Source organism: Echinops telfairi, unplaced genomic scaffold, assembly GCF_000313985.2.
Source record: "Echinops telfairi isolate 266 unplaced genomic scaffold, ASM31398v2 ScPeMD7_4225;HRSCAF=4972, whole genome shotgun sequence".
NCBI lineage: Eukaryota > Metazoa > Chordata > Mammalia > Afrosoricida > Tenrecidae > Echinops > Echinops telfairi.
In genome coordinates this window covers 14,619,181-14,627,945 of record NW_022108124.1, presented here as the reverse complement: position 1 = coordinate 14,627,945, position 8,765 = coordinate 14,619,181, and the positions used below count along the sequence as shown (strand labels likewise).

The following is an 8,765-nucleotide window of genomic DNA, read 5'->3' as shown; positions in this document are numbered from 1 at the left end:
CCACAATACTGTCATCCCTACGGTACTCTCATCCCTACAATACTGTCATCACCACAATACTCTCATCCCCCACAATACTGTCATCCCCACAATACCCTCATCCTCACAATACTCTCATTTCCACACAATAATCTCCACAATACTCTCAACCCATGCACACATCCGGAACCTGATGCTCTCAGCCAGGTAACAGTGTCAATGACCATTTTCCTGGCTCCACAATCTGTCTCTCGAGGTCTTCCTGCTCAGGGGTGTCCTCCACAGATTCAGTCACCTTGTTTCTATAAACCAACCACTGACAACAGGTGTCACTCACCGAGTCTCCACTAACCCAAGTACATTTCTCTGTTCTGGACTCTTCTCCACACAATCTATTTGCAGGTATGGCTGCCAGGACCCTGCCCCTGTGCACAGATCCATCCCTAATCTTCTGAGCTCAAGGCCACCTGCCAAGGCTGCCCTCTTCCAGAGTGCACCCCCCCATGCCCACCAGGCTCTGGGGCCAGCTCCACCTTTCCATGAGTAACAGGAACTCATAAATGTTGACGAGTCCCTAAGATGATGCACAGTCTCAATAACAGCAGCCAAAACAGGGCCAGGGGCTGACTGGCACAGACCATCAATTGCTCATATGTAGGTTCAGTTGAAGAAAATGCAAACATATCCACGAGCTCCAAAATGCCTGAGTACATGCTACCTGTACTTTGAAAACATTTCAGGAACAGATTTAACACATGACACATAATAACAAAAGACCTGATGATCTATGGGATGACATCAAGAGCATCATACAAGAAAGCAGAAGGTCATTAAAAAGACAGGAAAGAAAGAAGATATGAAATTGGATGTCAGAAGAGACTCTGACACGTGTTCTTGATCATAGGACAAGCTGACAGACCAGGGATAGAATCTTAGAGTCGCTAAAGCAAATGCAAGAAAGGATGAAGTCAAAGAACTTAATAGAAATTTTCAAAGGGCAGCTTGAGAAGACGAAGTCAAATATTAAAATGAAATGTGCAAGGACCTAGAGCTATAAAACCAGTGAAAGTACACACTCAGCATATATCAAGCTAATTGAAATGGGGAAAAAAAAATCAAGCCTTGAGTTGCAATACTGAATGATTCTATGGGCAACACTGAATGATTCAGGAAGAATCAAAAGAAGATGGAAGAAATGCACAGAGTCACTATTCTAAAAACAACTTGTTGACATTCATCTATTTCACGAGGTAGCAAGAACTGAGGTTACTGAAGGAAGAAATCCAAGCTGCTCTGAAACCATTAGCCAAAAACAAGGCTCCATGAATTGACAGAATGCCAACTGAAATGTTCCAACAAGCAGATGAAGCACCGTAAGCACGCTTGTGTCCATTCCATGAAATTTGGAAGAGAGGTACTTGGCCAACCAAAAGGATGAGATCCGTATTTATACTCACTTTATGACCCACCAGAATGAGTAAATTATGAAACCGTGTCATTAAGAACTGAAGATCGCCCAACAACAGTGGCAGCAGTACATCCACAAGGAGCACCACAAATTCAGGCTGGATTCAGAAGAGGACGTGGCACTGGGGACATTATGGTTAACATCAGATGGATCCTGGTTAAATTTTAAGAGCAGGTAACACCAGAAAGATATTTACTTGTGTTCTATTGACTATGCAAAGGCATGCAACCATGTAGACCATAAAAAACCATGGACCATAATCAGAACAAGGGGAATTCCAGGACCTTTCAGTGTGCTCATGCGGAACCTGTACATGGATCAACATTGCGCGAACAAAGCGATAAAATAATACTGCATGGTTTAAAATCAAGAAAGGTGTTCATTGCGGTTGTATACTCTCACCATGCTTGCTGCATCTATATGCTGAGCAAATAATGAGAGTAAATTGAGTTATATGAAGACCGTGTCATCGAGATTGGAGGAAGGCTTATTAACAATATGCAGATGACAGAACTTTGCTTCCTGAAAGAGGAATAGAAGCACTTGCTGATGAATATCAAGATGTGTACCCTTCAGTATGGATTACAACTCAATATAAAGAAAACTAAGAGTAGGAGCAAAATGATGACCAAGTAGCACCTATGGGAGGGACTCATCAGGGACCAGCTCAGAGGGGCCACAGAGATACCCTACGCTTTCAGATCACGAGATTCTCAGCATAAAGATAAATGGACACAAATTAAAATCAAAGGGCAGCAACACCTATTGATAGACTTCCCTTTGTCATCAACATTTGGCACAAGCCAGCACAGAGCAGCTTCCAAACTCTCCCAACTGAATGTTCCAGGTCCCAAGGCTGGCTAAGGTGGCTGACTGACTGGGTGGCAAGTACACAGCGCTCTGTGTGACCAGCCTGTGGTGGATACAAGCACAAATAGGTCTGGCTCTCAGTCCAAGTCAAGGGAGCTCTGCTCTGATACCCTCGAAGCCCTCCCTCCCCAATAGCAGGGATAGCCAAAGTGGGGATAATTCACAAGGGCAGCCTGGAGTGGGCATCAATAGTGTAGAAACTAATTCCCTACACACACCGGGGGAACTCCAGTCCCACTTGGCAAAACCAATCCCCTGTTCTGAGGAACAGCTCTGCATGCCCCTGTCTTAAAGTACCCCAAAAGCATGACCCTTTGAAGCTTTTTTTGTTTTCCTTTTAGCTACTGTTGTTGGCAGACAACACACACCTGGCTGGTTAGCAGGATATTAGCATAACAATACAAGTAGCTGGACTCTTCAACAGCTGTTTTAACAAAGCACAGGCATGAAACAAAGACTAAAAGCCTCAGGGCCCAGAAGCTTCTCCATCTGTCCCACTGGTTAGGCCTAGCAATACACCAGCTGTCCCAGGACACCAGCCACTGCTCAGCACCCCAAGCTGCTCAGATAAGCAACCTGCCCTCTGAGTCGGCTGGTGCTTCGTTCCTATTTCCTGGACCCATGGCAATTATAGACCCTACTCCCCCACCCCTACTTGGTCAACTCCATCATCCAAAAAACCAACCCCATCCCCTCCAAACTGATGCACCAAAGGTCTATTCCTTTAAGATGATTAACCTAAATCATAAGAATACAAGACTCTCAGCCATACCAAACACCAAAATCATTCCCTCCACCCTAACACCTTGAAATGCCACAAGACAGCATAACAGCACGCGTCCAGACACTGTCTCCAACTACTCCAAGACCTCGGCTCCACATGGCCCTTTCCCCCAAACAAGTCTAGACCCAGCTCTTCTCTTGTTGGTATTGCTGTGTTCTATCATTGCTCTATCTTCCCCGTCTTTAAAATCCATCCTAGTCTTAAAATTCACCCTTAATCAGGACGTCCACATTTGTCGGTGTATATATAAGGACAGAAAAAATATACATACATAATCTCACTAACTGCTAATGGACTAAATACACCAGTAAAGAGACAGGGGAGGGTAGTAGTAGAATGGCTAAGAAAACAAAATCCATCAATATGCTGTCTACAAGAAACACAGACATGAACAGACTGAAAATCAGAGGCTGGTCAAAAGCATACAAAGCAAAAAGCTACCAAAACAAAGTAGGGGTCGCAATATTAATCTCAAGGCAAACAATGTAATAAGATACAAGACCGGACATGACATAATGACCAACAGAACAATAGCCCAAGAAGACATAATTAGAACAAACATATATGCACTGAAATGAGACCCTTGAAATATATCATTCATTGAGGGCAATGAATATACAAATGCAATTTACACAATTGATGTATGTATGGATTGTGATAAGAGTTGTATGAACTCCTAATAAAATGACTAAAAATATATATATGATTTAGCACAAGAAAAAAAAAAAGAAATATATCATTCAAATCCTAGAAGTGAAATATATATATATATTGCTACAATAACAGGAAACTTCAATACACCATGCTCAAGAAAAGACAGACCAATTAAAAAAAATCTCAACAACAAAATCAACCTCATAGACATACAGAACACTCCATCCAACAAAACCACAGCATAGGTTCTTCTCCAACACATGTGGAACATTTTCAAGAATAGACCACACATACTAGGCCAAAATCACACCTCCACAAATTCAAAAATTTTAACCTATCTTCTCAGACCACAATGCTATAAAATAAGAAATCAACAATAAAACAAACAGAAACAGAAACACAAACATATGGGGACTGAACAACATAATACTCAAAAATGATTGGGTAATAAAGCAAATAAGGGAAAAATTTAAAAATTCCTTGAGACAAATGAGAATAATAACACAAAATATTAAAACCTTTGGGACACAGCAAAAGCAGTAATCAAAGGCCAATTTATAATAATCAACACACACAAAAGAAACGAGGAAAGATGGTGCAGTAAACACTGGATATCCATTTGCAGAAGAGTGAAATAGGATCCTTACTTCACCCCGTGCTAAAAAACAAAAAGAAAGAAAGAAACATGAGGAGAGATCCAAAAGCAACAGCCTAACACAACACCTTCATTTACTGGTACAAGAACAACGTAACCCACCAAAGAAAGGAAGAATTCATAAGAAAAGATATGGGGGAAATGGAAAAACTCAACAAGACAGGCTTAACAAAATGGGCCACTGGCAAACTTAACAAAAAAAGAAAAGATACAAATATCCCAAATAGGAGATGAAAAGGGTGACATTATAACAGATCCAAATAAATTAAAAAGAATTTTAAAAATTCGACAATACACACTCAAATTAATTCATACAGATATTGAAAAAGTCAACAGACCCAAAACAAAAGAAGAAATAGAGCAGGTCAGTAAAAAACTATCAACCAAGAAAAGGCCCGAACCAGATGATTTCACAGGGGAATTCTACCAAGTATTAAGAGAAGATCTCACACCAATACACACAAGCTGTCCCAGAACGTAGCAAATGACAACAAACTCCCAAACTTATTCTATGAAACCAGCACTTAACACTGATACAAAAACCAGGTAAAGACCCTACAAAGGTAGAAAGTTATAGACCAATATCCCTTAAGAACATAGATGCTAAAATTCTCAACAAAATAAGCAACAACAAAAAAATTTACCACAACTAAGTGTGATTCATTCCAGGGATGTAGGGATGGTTCAATATTCGAAAAACAATCAATGTAATCCACTACATAAACAAGGCAAAGAATAAAAACCACATAATAACAACACCCATTTTTTATCAAAAAACTCAACACACAAAGGAATATAAGGGAAATTCCTCAACATAATAGAAGTCATATAAGAAAACCAACAGTCAGCATCACGCTTAATGGGGAAAAGCTAGAAACATTTCCACTAAAAACACAGACCAGACAAGGATGTGCTCTATCACCACTCATCCAACACCATGCTGGAAGTCAGATAATATAAAGAAATCAAGAGAATATAAACAGGCAAAGTAAGAAATGAAACTCACTATTTGAAGATAATGTGATCCTGTATATAGAAAACCCAAAAGTCTCCCAAAAAGCCTACTGGAAACAATTGAGAAGTTCAACAAGGTAGCATAGACCAGCGGTTCTCAACCTGTGAGTCGCGACCCCTTTGGGGGTCGAACGACCCTTTCACAGGGGTCACCTGGTTCATAACAGCAAAATTACAGTTATGAAGTAGCAACAAAAATAATTTTATGGTTGGGGGGGTCACCACAACATGAGGAACTGTGTTAAAGAGTCGCGGCATTAGGAAGGGTGAGAACCACTGCTGTATACCAACAAAGACAGCTACGAAAAAAAACATTAAAAAAAAATTGCATTTACATAACCACATAAATGATTAAATACTTCAAAATAAATGTAACTAAAGAAACAAAAGAAAAAACTATGGAACATTACTACAAAAAAACAAAAGACCTACATAGATGAAAGACTCGTGGGATCATGCTCATGGATAGGCAGACTTAATATTGTGAAAATGTCAATACAGTCTAAAACAATCTACAGATACGAGATCCTAAGCCAAATCCCAAATACATTCTTTAAAAAAACCAGAAAAATTAATTACCAGTTTCATTGGGTAGAAAAAAGGCCTAGGATAAGCAAAGACCTTCTTCAAAAGAAGAACCAAGTAGGAGGCCTTGCACTGCCTGACCTAAAAACCTACTACACAGCCACACTAGTCATCACAGCCTGGTACTGGTATGATAGTGTGATAGGTAGGTTTATTGTACCAACCTGGCCAATAAACACATGTGGGATTCATAAGGTCACGGCTTAATTGAAGGGCAACGAGATAAATGGCTCAGTGAGCTTAGCCTTTCTTGTCTCTTGCTCTTTGATAATCGGACCAGTGTGCAGCTGCCTTGGCTGGTTCTCTGCCTCAGCTTGCAACCTACACTACCTGTGGAACACCCAACCCGTGGACTGTGTCGCTACAGTTTGAGGTTCCTTCAAGACCTGCTTTGCCACACTGCTGGTGTACATATCACTTGACCTGGAGACTGTCTGACCCTGTCATCTAGATGGCTGACTGTTGGTGACCTGCCCTGCTGTTTGCTGCCTGTGGCAGGATTGCCTGTATTGTCCTATAGAAGACTCAGTTGTCTGCTTCCTTGACTTGCACCCAGCAGCCCTCCTGAGTTGAAGGACTGCCAGTGTATTAACTGTCTCACGGAAATTAGTTGAACTGAGCCATTTGTACTGCTTTATGGACTAATTAGGTGTTTATTTCTTATGTTGTATCTATCTATTTATCTATCTATCTAAAATCATAAGTGTCCTGGTTTTGTTTCTCTAGAGCAGCAGTTCTCAACCTGTGGGTCCCAACCCCTTTGGGGGTTGAAAGACCCTTTCACAGGGGTCACCCAATTAATAACAGTAGCAAAATTAGTTATGAAGTAGTAACGAAAATAATTTTATGGTTGAGGGGTCACAACATGAGGGACTGTATTGAAGGGTTGTGGCATTAGGAGGGTTGAGAACCACTGCTCTAGAGAATCCTGTCAAACACAGAGAGATACATAGACCAATGGATCAGAACAGAAAACTCAGACATAAATGCACCAGCCTATAGGCAATGAATCTTTGACAAAGGACCTAGAAATATCCAATGGGGCAAAGACAGCCTCTTCAACCAATGGTGTTGGACAAACTGGGTTTCCATCTGCAGAAGAATAAAACAAGTCCCATACCTCTCCCCAGGCACAAAAACAAACTCAAGATGGATCAAATATCTAAATGTAAACCCCAGCACTGTCAGGATCATCAATGAGAACACTGGAACAAACTTAAGGGCCCCGTTGAAAGTCATACATAGACTACCAAGTATAATAAGGACATCGCATATCGTGGAAGATAAAATAGATGACTGGGACATGCTGGAATTAAATCACTTAAGCACTTCATCAAAAAAGTAAAACGAGAGCTCACAGTTAAGGAAAAATGTTTTACCAGTGACACATGAGAGAAAGGTCTATATTATCAAAATCTATGGAACTCAGTAAGAAAATAACAAATAACCCAATTAATTAGTGGAAAAAAACATGGACAGTTCACCAAAAACAAAGCATCTGAGGCTAGCAAACACGTGAACACTACACTCACAATCACCAGTCAGACAGGAGATGCAAATTAATACCACACTGAGATACCACCTTACACCCACAATGCTAACACAATTCAATAAAACAGGAAAACAACAAATACCAGAGAGGTTGTGGAGAGAATGGAACTCATATATATCTTTGGTGGACTTGTCAATACAAACAACCACTATGGAAAACAATATGGCAATACTTGAAGTAACTGGGAGTTGAAATCCCATATACGATCCAGAAATACCACTCTTAGACATATAGCCCAAAGAAATGAGAGGCACATGAGTGGATGTATGCTGTTTATAGCAGCCCAGTTCACAATAGCAAGAAACTGGAAGCAGCCCAAATGCCCACCAATGGAAAATGGAAAAAGAAACTATGGCACATGGAATACCATGCATCCTTAAAAACAGTGATGACAGCAAACACCATATGACATGGAAGGACCTGGGAGCCATTATACTGTGTGAAGCTAATCAGCCACAAGAGGAGGAATATTGAATGAGTCCACTACCATAAGAAGCACCAATTAAACGAATCTTAAAGATCAATTCCCAAACAAAGCAGTAAAAAGTCTGCGTACCAGTCATGAACCACACACCACCCCGCTTATATGCACTTCATAAGAACTACCTGGCAAGGGAAACCTCAGACTGCCCGGGTCACTCCTTCAAGAAGGGGGCAAAGGGAGAAGTCCCCCCACTTGGTGCCATGCAGCACTGAGACAGGGCTGTGACGACAAGCCAACAGGATCTGCACAGGGATGAGAGGACCTCGCTGGAAAATCAAGTTAAGACCAGGAAGGAGAGCATCTACAGTTCAGAAGAGGTACTGTATTTCTCTTGGCAGATATGGGGGGGATGCTAAAGAATAATTGTAGGGAGCCTACGGGGAGAACCAGTTCTGTGCTCCTAGGCAGACACTTGGAATGGTTTCTACCCAACCCTTGGTGAACCATGCCATGGATGAAACACTATGAGGGCCTCAGACGCTGGCCTTACAGGGAACATGGCATCCCCTAAGGGCCACACCAGAAGGCCAACTGAATGAAGCCCTACCTCAAAACTACCTGTAGACCAGATCAAATGCAGGGATGCACATGGTAGACAACAGGGGAGGAGGTGGGGAAAGGAAACAAAAAAAAATGATGAAAATAAGGAGGAAATGGGTAACGGGGGGCTCAGGGCGCTAACCCACCCAAGGGGAGGGTATTGTTTATATCTCCACAGGA

General features: G+C 41.3%; 1 protein-coding gene across 1 annotated transcript in view; it reads right to left on the bottom strand.

The window, feature by feature from the left end:
* ZNF621 (zinc finger protein 621) overlaps positions 1 to 8,765 on the bottom strand; it is a 23,803-nt gene that overhangs the window by 5,365 nt on the left and 9,673 nt on the right. The window lies entirely within an intron of this gene.